The sequence below is a fragment of the Pseudopipra pipra genome, chromosome 13 (genome assembly GCF_036250125.1).
Source record: "Pseudopipra pipra isolate bDixPip1 chromosome 13, bDixPip1.hap1, whole genome shotgun sequence".
NCBI lineage: Eukaryota > Metazoa > Chordata > Aves > Passeriformes > Pipridae > Pseudopipra > Pseudopipra pipra.
The window spans coordinates 17,206,602-17,217,480 of NC_087561.1; positions in this window are offsets into that span (position 1 = coordinate 17,206,602).

The following is a 10,879-nucleotide window of genomic DNA, read 5'->3' on the forward strand; positions in this document are numbered from 1 at the left end:
GGCAGATATGTAAAATAATAGCTTTAAAAACAAGAGAAGAGAACCACATGAAATTTTCTGAGGAGGGTGATGTCACCCCCCAGCCCAGCGATAGACTCTTTGTGTTTGAAATTAAAACCGCATGAACTCCCCACGCAGGGCTGGGTGAGACTCTGCTTTTTCAACTATCCCCTTAGGGAGGAGGGATATGATTTTCTGGTTCTAATTTTAAATTAATAAATAAGTGTGATTGACTTGCCACCCAACAGCACCGAGTGTGCAAAACAAGTATGAAGTCTGTCAGTTAAGTCTATTGATGGCTGGTGTTGCTGGAGCAGATGAAAATCAGCTTTAGTTGAACTGGTCACCAAGGTTCAGCTTCACGAGGAATTTCAGTTCAGAGAGGAGGAAAATCTGTCTCCACGGTATTATCTTCCTTCCCAAAGTTTCCTCCTGGCTGCACCGGGTCACAGGCTGTGGACTATAAATTACACAGCCCCAAATCAAACCATCTTTTCCAATAAGGGAAGAAGAAAACCATGCAATGATTTAATGTATGAAACAGCTCAACCTATGGCTTTCTCTTGCTTGTGACTGTGGACAGTTATGCTGAGATCCAAAAACCACTCCAAATCATGAAAATTAGCAAATATAACCATCTGGCCTGGTGGCTCAACACCTCCCGTGGCCATAAATCCAAATCCCAGCAACATTAGCAGGGGGATTTGCTCTGAGAAACAAACTCTGTCCTCGAGTAATGTAAAAACAAGGTGAGATGAGAAGGTCTGTGGGAGAGCTGTGGCTCAGGTTGGAGCTGCCTCCAGCCAAGCATCCTTTGAATTTCAGCAGGGAAAGGGGCCCTTGGCTTGCAGGGAGCATCCCCTCCTCAACTCTTGGTGTCCCACCCATGGTTGGGCTCCCCAAGCCCTTCCCTGGGTTCTGCCAACCTCACCCAGCACCATTCCTATGGTTTTTCTCCATCAGGACGCTCTGTCCCATCTCCAAGACTCTGTGCACAGTTTTGGGGTTCACCAGAGCCATCGTGGACATGGAGCAGTGGTCCAACCTTTGTTTTCCACCCAGAACCAAAGCAAGTCAAGTGTGCAGGTGTTAGAGGGAAGATCCTCCTGCCTAAAATGTGAAATCCTCCACTCTGACCTGCAGGGTTTTCCCACCTTTGGTTGGAGTCCACGCTGCAGAGTGGGAAGCTTTGGAGGGGACAAAATAGTTTTCCTTGTTTTGTGTCACACATTCTTTGCCTTGTGTGGGCTTTTTTTTTTTTTTTAAAATAAGCTGCAATTAAAAATTAGGAGTATGGAGATAATATCCCTGAGAAGCTTTGTCAGGAGGACACTGGTAGGAGCCCTGAAATCTTCATAACCCCTGTGGGCACCACGGCCTTGGGATTTCAAATCAGGCCCTTGACCTTCTGCCTTCAACAACCTGCCCTTCCAACCCTGGCCATAAGACTGAGCCATGGTTACAGCTCATCCACAAAAAAATTGCCTCTTCCTAACCTTCAAGACCTGGAAGTAGCAGCTGAGTCTGATCTGGGCCCTGCAGCATGTTTTATCCATGGATTTTGTGTGTAGGTTTTGCACATCTGGTTGTGTTTGAGCTGATATTGCCTTTCAGTGCTGCTCAAGTCTGCCTGTGCCCATTAATCACTGGGTAAATCACCCCTCCATGGGAGAAGGGCCCTGTGGGGACCTGGTGGATGTTGTACATTGGGATATAATTTATAATTCAGTAGCATTCCCATGGTTGAAGGTTTAGGGTGAGATTGCCATCAAACCAAGCAACAGGGCAGGGTTGGCTTCTCCTGCAGCAATGCCATGAAAAGCAGAAGGCTGGATGGTTCCTATGCTGCCAGGAAAAGTAGCTTGGGTTGAAAAAATCCCACTTGGACTCGATTTTTCCCTCCTCTTTCCCTTCCTTCTATGGGAGGAGAGCCCAGAGCACGAGTAGGGGCAAAGGAGCTTCCATAATCTGTAAGGAGAAGGACTGTAAATTTTTCTGGATTTCTGCCTTCTGTGCATCTGCTCATTTTTATTGCCCCACGTTCCACTAACTTAAAGCACTTCCATATTGAACAGAATTCATCCAGTTCACTGAAAAACACGATAAACTCAGCCCTGAGGACACCAAATGCTGCTGCTCCTCACATCCTGCAGTTCCCAATCCCAGGATCAGCAAACTCAGGGAGCCACCGAGGAGTTGTGAAGCCTCAGCTGCAGCACTGCTTTGCTGGGAAGGACTCAAGTGTTTTATTTAATGTGCTCTCCTGGTGGATTTTGTCAGCATCTCTCCTATCCAGCTCTTGGGCAGAGCAGAGCCACGGGACGGGGAGATGGAGGGAAGTGACACGAGTGCCATGAACATCCTCTGAGCATCCTGTGGGCAAGTGATGCTCAGAGTTGGAACAACCCACCTGGAGATGGGTCAGGAGATGCTGCCAGAGCATTCTGCGTGATGGAGAAAGCCAACAGGCAGAACCCTCCTGCTCACTGGAGCTCCCACCAGGGCTCAGTGAGCTGGGAATGATGAATCCCAGTTGCCTTGGAGCAATTGTTTCTCCATCTGAAAGACCAGTCATCACTCCCATGGCATTGCCTGGCCCAGTGTGGGTTGTGTCACCCTGGCTAGCAGGAGCGTGGAGGTAAGAACATTGAAAAATGTGTTTTCCTCAAATTGTTATAATTCAGGTTATCCAGGTTATAATTCAGTCATTCATAGCCATGGTGGTGGTGCTGGGCTGACAGCTGGACTTGATGTTCTTAGAGGTCTTTCCCAACCTTAATGATTCCATGATTCTATGAGATAAGGACTGGATCTGCTCTCCTCCAAATTTTCAGGAATAAATATTCAAAACTCAGCCCTAAGATTTTTTTTCTCTGTAATATATATCAAAAATAAAATACAATTAGGAGAATTAGTCACAAATAATAATAATAATAATAATAATAATAATAATAATAATAATAAAGCTTATCTTCATGGCTGGTAAATATAACTGAATGACAGAAACAGGGGTGCCCATGTTCTCAGTCCCTGGATCCCTGGATTTTATTTCCTGAGCTCCCACAAACCCTCCTGCAGATCTCCAGCGTTATTTGATGTGCGAACAAACCCGAGTTTGAAAACTATCTCAGTTTGTTTACTTTCCCAAAAATCAAGAGCACATTGAGAATAATTTGCGAGACAAAAAGCAAGAAAAGCTTTAATTTATCAAGGTCTCCATTCCACAAATAATATGGAATCCCTTCTCCTACCGGGAGCTGCAAACCTCCCGCTGGGATCCCGCGTGTGCCGGAGCCGCCGCTGCTGCAGGAGCTCGGTCATAAAGTTACATAAAATTTGGAGTTTAAAGGAAGAAAGTTAAATTCAAACCTGGAACACTTTCTGGCTTGGCCTCTGTGCCTACAATTGCAGCTCAGATCACTGCAATCGAGTGGGGTTGAAGGAAAAGGATTATTTTTATACTTTCAGTGTTTTGTTTCCCTTCTTGTGCATCTCGGCTTTTCCTCCGTGTCCGTCAGCCAGGTCCTCCTTCCCCGGAGGAGGGGAAAATAGGATGGTTCTTTATTATTAAAGGCAAAAGAAACTGGAAAAAAAAAACAAACAATGAAGTAGAAAAGTGTAACAACTGCAACCTTTTCCATTTTCATATGCATTAATTTTTTAAATTAAAATAAGTGGAACTGAATTAAGTCTGTCCATGACCCTACAGTGTCATCAGAACAATTCCACCCACAGCTTATGAAAACAGTCTATAAAATATACTTAGTGATGGTCCCATTGTTCATCATTTATTCAATAATTTGCCATCAGTTTGTTCAGTTTGGGTTGCAGTTTGTGCAAAACTGGCACTGGGACAACTCTGGCACCTGGGGAATGTCCATCCCTGGATGACATTTGGACAAATAAACCCATAACCAGTCCTGGTGATTCTGTACCATTGAGGGAGGGGGTTTCTCTGAGCTCAGGGTTGTAAAGCCGTGATTCCCATCTTCCAGCCACCTCTCAGCCTGTCCTGAATGTCTCTGCAAATAATTCAGAGAAAAGGTTAAAACCAGCAGCTCCTACAAAATAACTTTGCTGCCAGGAAAAAGCCTTTTTGTCTTTGGGTTTCGATACCTTTGTTCATGGAATGAGAAGTCCCGAGAGGCTTGAAATCAGTGCCAGAACTCCTGTGGATTTCAACATTAGGGGTCATTTGGATTTGTTTCTGGAGTAATTTCCTGGATTTCAGAGAAGGGCTTTGGATTTTACAAATGCTGGAGGGAGGGAGGTGGTGCCATCCAGCACTAGCCCCATTTCCATCCCGGGAATAGTTTTCAGCCTTCCTAAGTCTTTTCTCTCTCTCTCAGAGTGTGAATCCCTGGCCACAGCTCGGCCCGACCCCAGCAGGGAGATTTGGGAAGGATTTGGTAGGGGCAACACAGGATATCCAGGCTTTATGGAGTGGGATACACAGAGTGACGAAGGCATCCGCTGGATCCGGCGTCTGTCTCTGAGGCTGCCGAACGTGAGGAGATGGACTTGCTTAGATTTAAGTCAGGAAAAGCCTGAATCCAAGGCACATCGTGGAATACTACGTGTTATATCCCACTGTATGACATATAATATGTTTATAATAACATTATAAATGTTTACAATAACGTTATAAACAGATTCTGATGACAACTTCTATCTCTTTGACTCGTGCTGCGTGGAAACTTCTCCGAAATCCAGGAGATTACTCCACAAACAAATCTAAATGATCCCTGATTCTCAGTACCTTTGAAATCCATGGAAGCTCTGGCACTGATTTTGGGGCACTCAGGATCTTGCATTCCACAAACAAAGGTATCAAAACCTGGCTCAGTTGCAGAGCACAAAGCACAAACGATCCAGCAGTAATTTGTTCGAGATAGAATATTCTTACCCTACTTGGAAAAGCCCTGAAGACACAGAACAGGAGGAAGAAAACCTTCACAATTAACCCCAGCTCAAATGAAGAAGTATTTTAAGTTCATTTAGGTCTTTTTTTTTTTTTTTCAAGAAAAAGGCAGATCTCCTTACATTTATAAAGTTGGTATCATCCAGTACTTTAAATCAAATTATAGCTGTATCAGGCTGCTTAACAATGTTTCTTTTTTAATTAAGTTTACTAGTCCCACATGCATTTTTTAAAAAAAAATAAATTAAACAAACCTAATTAAATTACATGACAGGGTTTAGGTAAGACAGCAAACAGCCCAGCTAGAATACAAGGATTGATAAATCCTTTTGGATACTCACATTTTGCACTTTTCCTACACCCTGGACTGTTCCAGGCAGCCTGATGAAGGTGGCATCCCCTGCCTGGGCAGCACAGCCTACAGTGGTGTCCAGAACTCTCTTGCTTATCTAAGGAATTACCCTCTTATGTGTTTTAAAATTCTGCTTCCACAGGGAGTTTAAACAGCTCCAGGAAGTTCCTCAGAAAGCTGATTATCCATGAATTCCCACTAATTGCCCTGTGCTCCAGAGATATAAGCAGAGGATCAGACCTGCCTGACCTGGGGACCCTCTTGCTGTGGGTCCCCAGGGCATCACCCTTCCCTGGCCTCTGGCAGCAGGCACAGAGCAAGAGAGAGCCTGGAAAGGCAGAATCCATCCCCACGGGGTTTCAGTGTTGTTTGATTGATGAGACACCACCAAAATCAGGGTTTGGGGTGGTGTTCACTTTGCAGAAGCTCCTGATTCTCACTTAAATAACTGTGTGACCACTACCAAGGAAAAGAAGACTGCACTTTTACTGAGAAAATGGGAATAAAAATGAGGGATGAAGGAAAAGGAAGTGTAACAGGGATGGGCAGTGGATTGCATGTGCGGGCCTGGAGGGATTTCTCAGCTCCCATGAGCACACACCCCGTGGGGATGCTCCCTGGGCTGGGATCAGCTCCCGGAAGGGAACTCACAGCCATCACTTCCATTTTTCTGGTCCAAACAGCACCAAAATCCCCAATGTCCATCTTTAACAGACACAGAAACTGCCATGATGGCAGCTGGGGTTTCTGGCAGTGGGGAAAACCTTGTGCTGGCACATTCCCTTTCCAAGGAAGCCCGAGACACGGTCGAGAGCATTGACCTGGATGTGCATCCCGAGCAACCCGCGGCCACGGGGAGATTACTGGGGATTTTTATAGGGGTTAAAAGGGAATAATCTCATCAGGGGAGAGCGAAGCAGCAAATCCCTCTGTCTGCAGCCCTGCGGGAAGCACAGCCACCGGAGCAGGGGAGTGGAACGAGCCTCATGGAGCTGTGGAGTCCGAATCATCCCCAAGACAGATCCAGCATCCCCACGAGGACAGGGAGCCACCGCCGTGCACAGGGAGCGGCCTCTTGGTCCTCTCCCTGATCTCCCGACTCCCAGGGCTCTGCATCTGGGCCTGCAAGGATGAAGTCAGCCCCGGAGCCGCTGCGGGCTGGAAGTGATTTCACCGAGCTGCAATGCACATGGATTAATTCCAGTACTGTAAAGTCAACATGGTCGAACACTGGCTACATCACAGCCCTCATTACTGGGCTCTGGAGCGGGGCTTGATGAAGTAATTTCCCTTGGGTTTAGCACTTAGAAAACATATAGGGCGTCCTTCTTGGGTTTGCCTGGGGAGCAGTGCCCCCCCCCTCCCAGCCACCCCAAATTGGCCTTTATCAGTTGCACATGGCCCCCTGTGCTTCGGAGGGGCTTCAAACGAGGCCCAGATGGGCCGTGGCACACGATGCCCCCGCAGTCGGACACATGAAATGAGGCGCAGTTTGGGTGCACACGGGGGATGTGATTAATAACAAATGATACAACACTCCTAGGCAGGCCGGCTCTTCACATGGAAGGGGATGTGGGATGAGTGTGGATTAGTGACTCCTCCATCCTCCGTGACCAAATCAGCTCCTGAAGGGTTCAGCGGTAGGTTTTTGGACACTGGGAAGCCAACACTCATCAACCTGCTCAATTTAGAGTTTCCAAGACTTGAAGTGAGTCCTTCCTGTGGAGCTGAGGTTTATTTTGTCTTTTTTTTTTTTTTTCTTAGCTATAAACTGTAATCAAATACTTGTCATGTGCAATTTTCTTCCCTGAGAAGGAGTTGTGCAAACAGGACGGAGTTTTGCCTGGGCACCAGGATCTGCTCCCAGACAGACTCCCAGAGTGGTCTGGGTTGGAAGAGACCATAGAAACAATCCAGTCCCACCCCCAGCCATGGACAGGGACACACCTTCCACTAGCCCAGGTTGCTCTAAGCCCCATCCAACTGCAAGAGCCACTCCACAAAAAGCAGCTTCACTTTCTTCATTTGACACCAGGGCCTCGGTGAAAGTTGCTTTTGAACATTAATAATTGAGTTCCCCTCATCCAATATGAATCCATTCACTTCCAAAACCCTCTTCCTGTCACAGCTCCATGTTGAATGGCAGCAGCCTCTTCCCGGAAGAGGACAGACCTTCAGAATGGATATTAGGAAAAATGTCTTCCTGGAAAGGGCTGTCCCGCCCTGGCACAGCTGCCCAGGGCAGTGGTGCAGTCCCCATCCCTGGAGGGATTTAAAAGCCACGTGGATGTGGCACTTGGGGACATGGGTCAGTGGTGGCCTGGGCAGGGCTGGGGGATGGTTGGACTCAATGTGCTCAGAGGGCTTTTACAACCGGTGGGGGCTGACACCAGGGTTTGGGGGATACTAAGGCTCGGGTTCTGGGGTGACAGCACTGCGGTTTGAGGGATGCTAACTCAGGGATTTTGAGGGTGCTAATACAAGTGGTTTGGGGTGATAACACTGGGGTTTGGGGGATTGCTAAGACTGGGGTTTTGGGTTGCTGACACCCAGGTTTGGGAGATATTAACACTGGGGTTTGGGGGGTGCTAGTTCAGGGATTTGGGTGTGCTAATACAGGGGCTTGGCAGGGATAACATTGAGGTTTGGGGGACATTAACACTGGGGTTTGGGGGGTACTGACACCGGGGTTTGAGGGATATTAATACAGGTGTTTGGGGGGTGCTGACACTGGGATTTGGGGGAGATAACATTGGAATTTGGGATATATTAGCACAGGAGTTTAGGGGTGTTGACACCAAAGTTTGGGGGATATTAACAGTGGGGTTTCAGGGATTTTAACTCTGGATTTTGGGGGATATTAAACTGGGGCTTGGGGGTGCTGACACTGCAGTTCGGAGGATGCTAACTTAGGGATTTGGGGATGCTAATCCTGGAGTTTTGGGGTTATAACCCTGGGTTTTCGGGTGCTGACACAAGACTGTCGGGTAGTGCCAGCACCACGCACATGCCGGGACTCTGGAGGTCTCATCCCACCCCGCAGCTGATCCAAGCCTCCCTCCTGCCATCTTGAGGCAAGATCCTGCTTTTCCTCAGCTTCCAAATCCTGCCAGAAGCCGGTTGATTTCCCTGCAGCATCACACCCGTTTCGCCGGCTCTGCCCTCGCTCCGGGGCCGTTTCCTTGCCGTGTTCGCTGCTCTAGCAGCTCAATGCGATCGGGGAGGGATCGGGGGGATGGAAATAGAAAATCTTCTGCTTTATTGCTTTCTGGTAAATACAGTTTTCCAGCGAACCCCAAAGGCAGCATGTGCAGCCCATCCCATCCCGCTCAGCCGAGGGGAGGCAACACCACACTGGGGTTATTTTTACGATCGGAAAAAAAGGCTTTCTGCCTCCCCGTTTTCTCTTGTGGATGCTCTTGAGTGGTAACGTGGAATTTCCTCTGAAACCCAAGCAGGGTGAAGGAAATTAATTTTCTCTCTCTCTTTTTTTTTTTTTCCCCTATATAGAAAGTATTTTATACACAAAGTGGTTTAATAAGAAGACCTGTGAGTTTTAAATTGAAACAAAATTATTCTCAGCAGTGCTGATGCCATCGCTGCCACAGGGTGAGGATGGAACCGCTGTCGTTGACTCCCCTCTTGGTGACAAACAGCAGGGACAGACCTCGGGCTTCTCAGTTTCTGCACTGAAAAGTTTTACTGGAAAATACAGAAAATTAATTAATGTTCTGAAGTACAGAGGGGAAATGTTTGCCTCTAAGAGCTGCTGACTCCCAGGGCTTATTTAACTCTGGCTATTATTTAATTTGCACTTTAATAATTAGTCAATAATATGATACTTCTCTTAAATTATTTGTTTTAAGCCATGTAATAGAAAATCCCAGGGAAAAGGAAATATTCCTGATTTAATTGCCAGAGTGAGTGATTTACAGCTTTTACAAGCAGAGGGATGTGACTGCATCATAAAAATGATGATATTGAGGGGATGAGTGAAGTTACAGCAGCCGAGGGAGCTCGGATGGGGCTGGGAGAGCTGAACTCTCCCCCTTCTCCCTCCTTCTCTCTCAACCAAAATTCAGTGAAATAATTATTTTTGAATCACTTGTTCTTTTTTTACACATCAACTTTTATTGTTTTTATGTTAAACCACAATATTTGCATAAAGTGACTTGTTCAATTTCATTTATTAAAAGAAAGTGCTTGGAACATCCTCTGATAAAAATGGTTATGGTTACTTCCCTGACTTTCCAAAAATACATGTATATTGTAGGAGTTTTTTGGCCAGTTCTTCTCTTTTTAACTGAAATTATTCCACTTTTCTCCCTTTCCCCATTCTTATTTTATGTCTTTTTCTTCCTGATTCTGGGCTTCCCACTGTAAATCTGAATTAACTGCATTAAATTAAACCACTCAGATAAAAATTACCCTGCAAACATCACGGGACCAACCTGGACTTTCTCTGCCTTTTTCCTCTAAAACTGCATTTGAATTAATATTTTTTCTGATTATTATATTGATTATTTTGCTGATTAATTAAAGTTGATCGTTGCAATAGACTGGAGGAGGTGAAGCAGCATCAATTTTGGGTTATACTTGTCCCAATCAGTCCCAAATCCTACTATGACACTTTGAGGATCTTCAGAGATGGCCACTGACCAGCAAAGCCCATCACTTGCTCCTTGATTTTATAATTAACTATGCTTTTTTATTTTATTTTAGTCTAGTCTAGTCTAACCTAGTCCATTTATTTTTATAATTTTATTTTCCTTCTTTTATTTTCTTGTACTTTTATTTATTTTTTCTTTTCTTTTTTATTTTATTCTATTTTACTTTATTCATTTATTTTATTTTATTTTAGTCTATCCCAGTCCACTTACTTTATTTTTATTTTATTATTTTATTTTCATTCTTCCTTTTCTTGTATCCTCCTTTTTCTCTTTTCTTTTCTTTTTTCTTTTCTTTTCTTTTCTTTTCTTTTCTTTTCTTTTCTTTTCTTTTCTTTTCTTTTCTTTTCTTTTCTTTTCTTTTCTTTTCTTTTCTTTTCTTTTCTTTTCTTTTCTTTTCTTTTCTTTTCTTCCTTCCCTTTCCCTTTCCCTTTCCCTTTCCCTTTCCCTTTCCCTTTCCCTTTCCCTTTCCCTTTCCCTTTCCTTTCCTTTCCTTTCCTTTCCTTTCCTTTCCTTTCCTTTCCTTTCCTTTCCTTTCCTTTCCTTTCCTTTCCTTTCCTTTCCTTTCCTTTCCTTTCCTTTCCTTTCCTTTCCTTTCCTTTCCCTTTCCCTTTCTTTTCTTTTCTTTTCTTTTCTTTTCTTTTCTTTTCTTTTCTTTTCTTTTCTTTTCTTTTCTTTTCTTTTCTTTTCTTTTCTTTTCTTTTCTTTTCTTTTCTTTTCTTTTCTTTTCTTTTCTTTTCTTTCCTTTCCTTTCCTTTTCTTTTCTTTTCTTTTCTTTTCTTTTCTTTTCTTTTCTTTCTTTTATTTTTTCTTTTGTTTTTTTTCCTTTCTTTTCTTTTTTTTCCTTTCTTTTCTTTTTTTTTTCTTTTTTTTCTTTTTTTTCTTTTTTTTTTTTTTCTTTTTTTTTCTTTTTTTTTTTCTTTTTCTTTTTCCTTATTC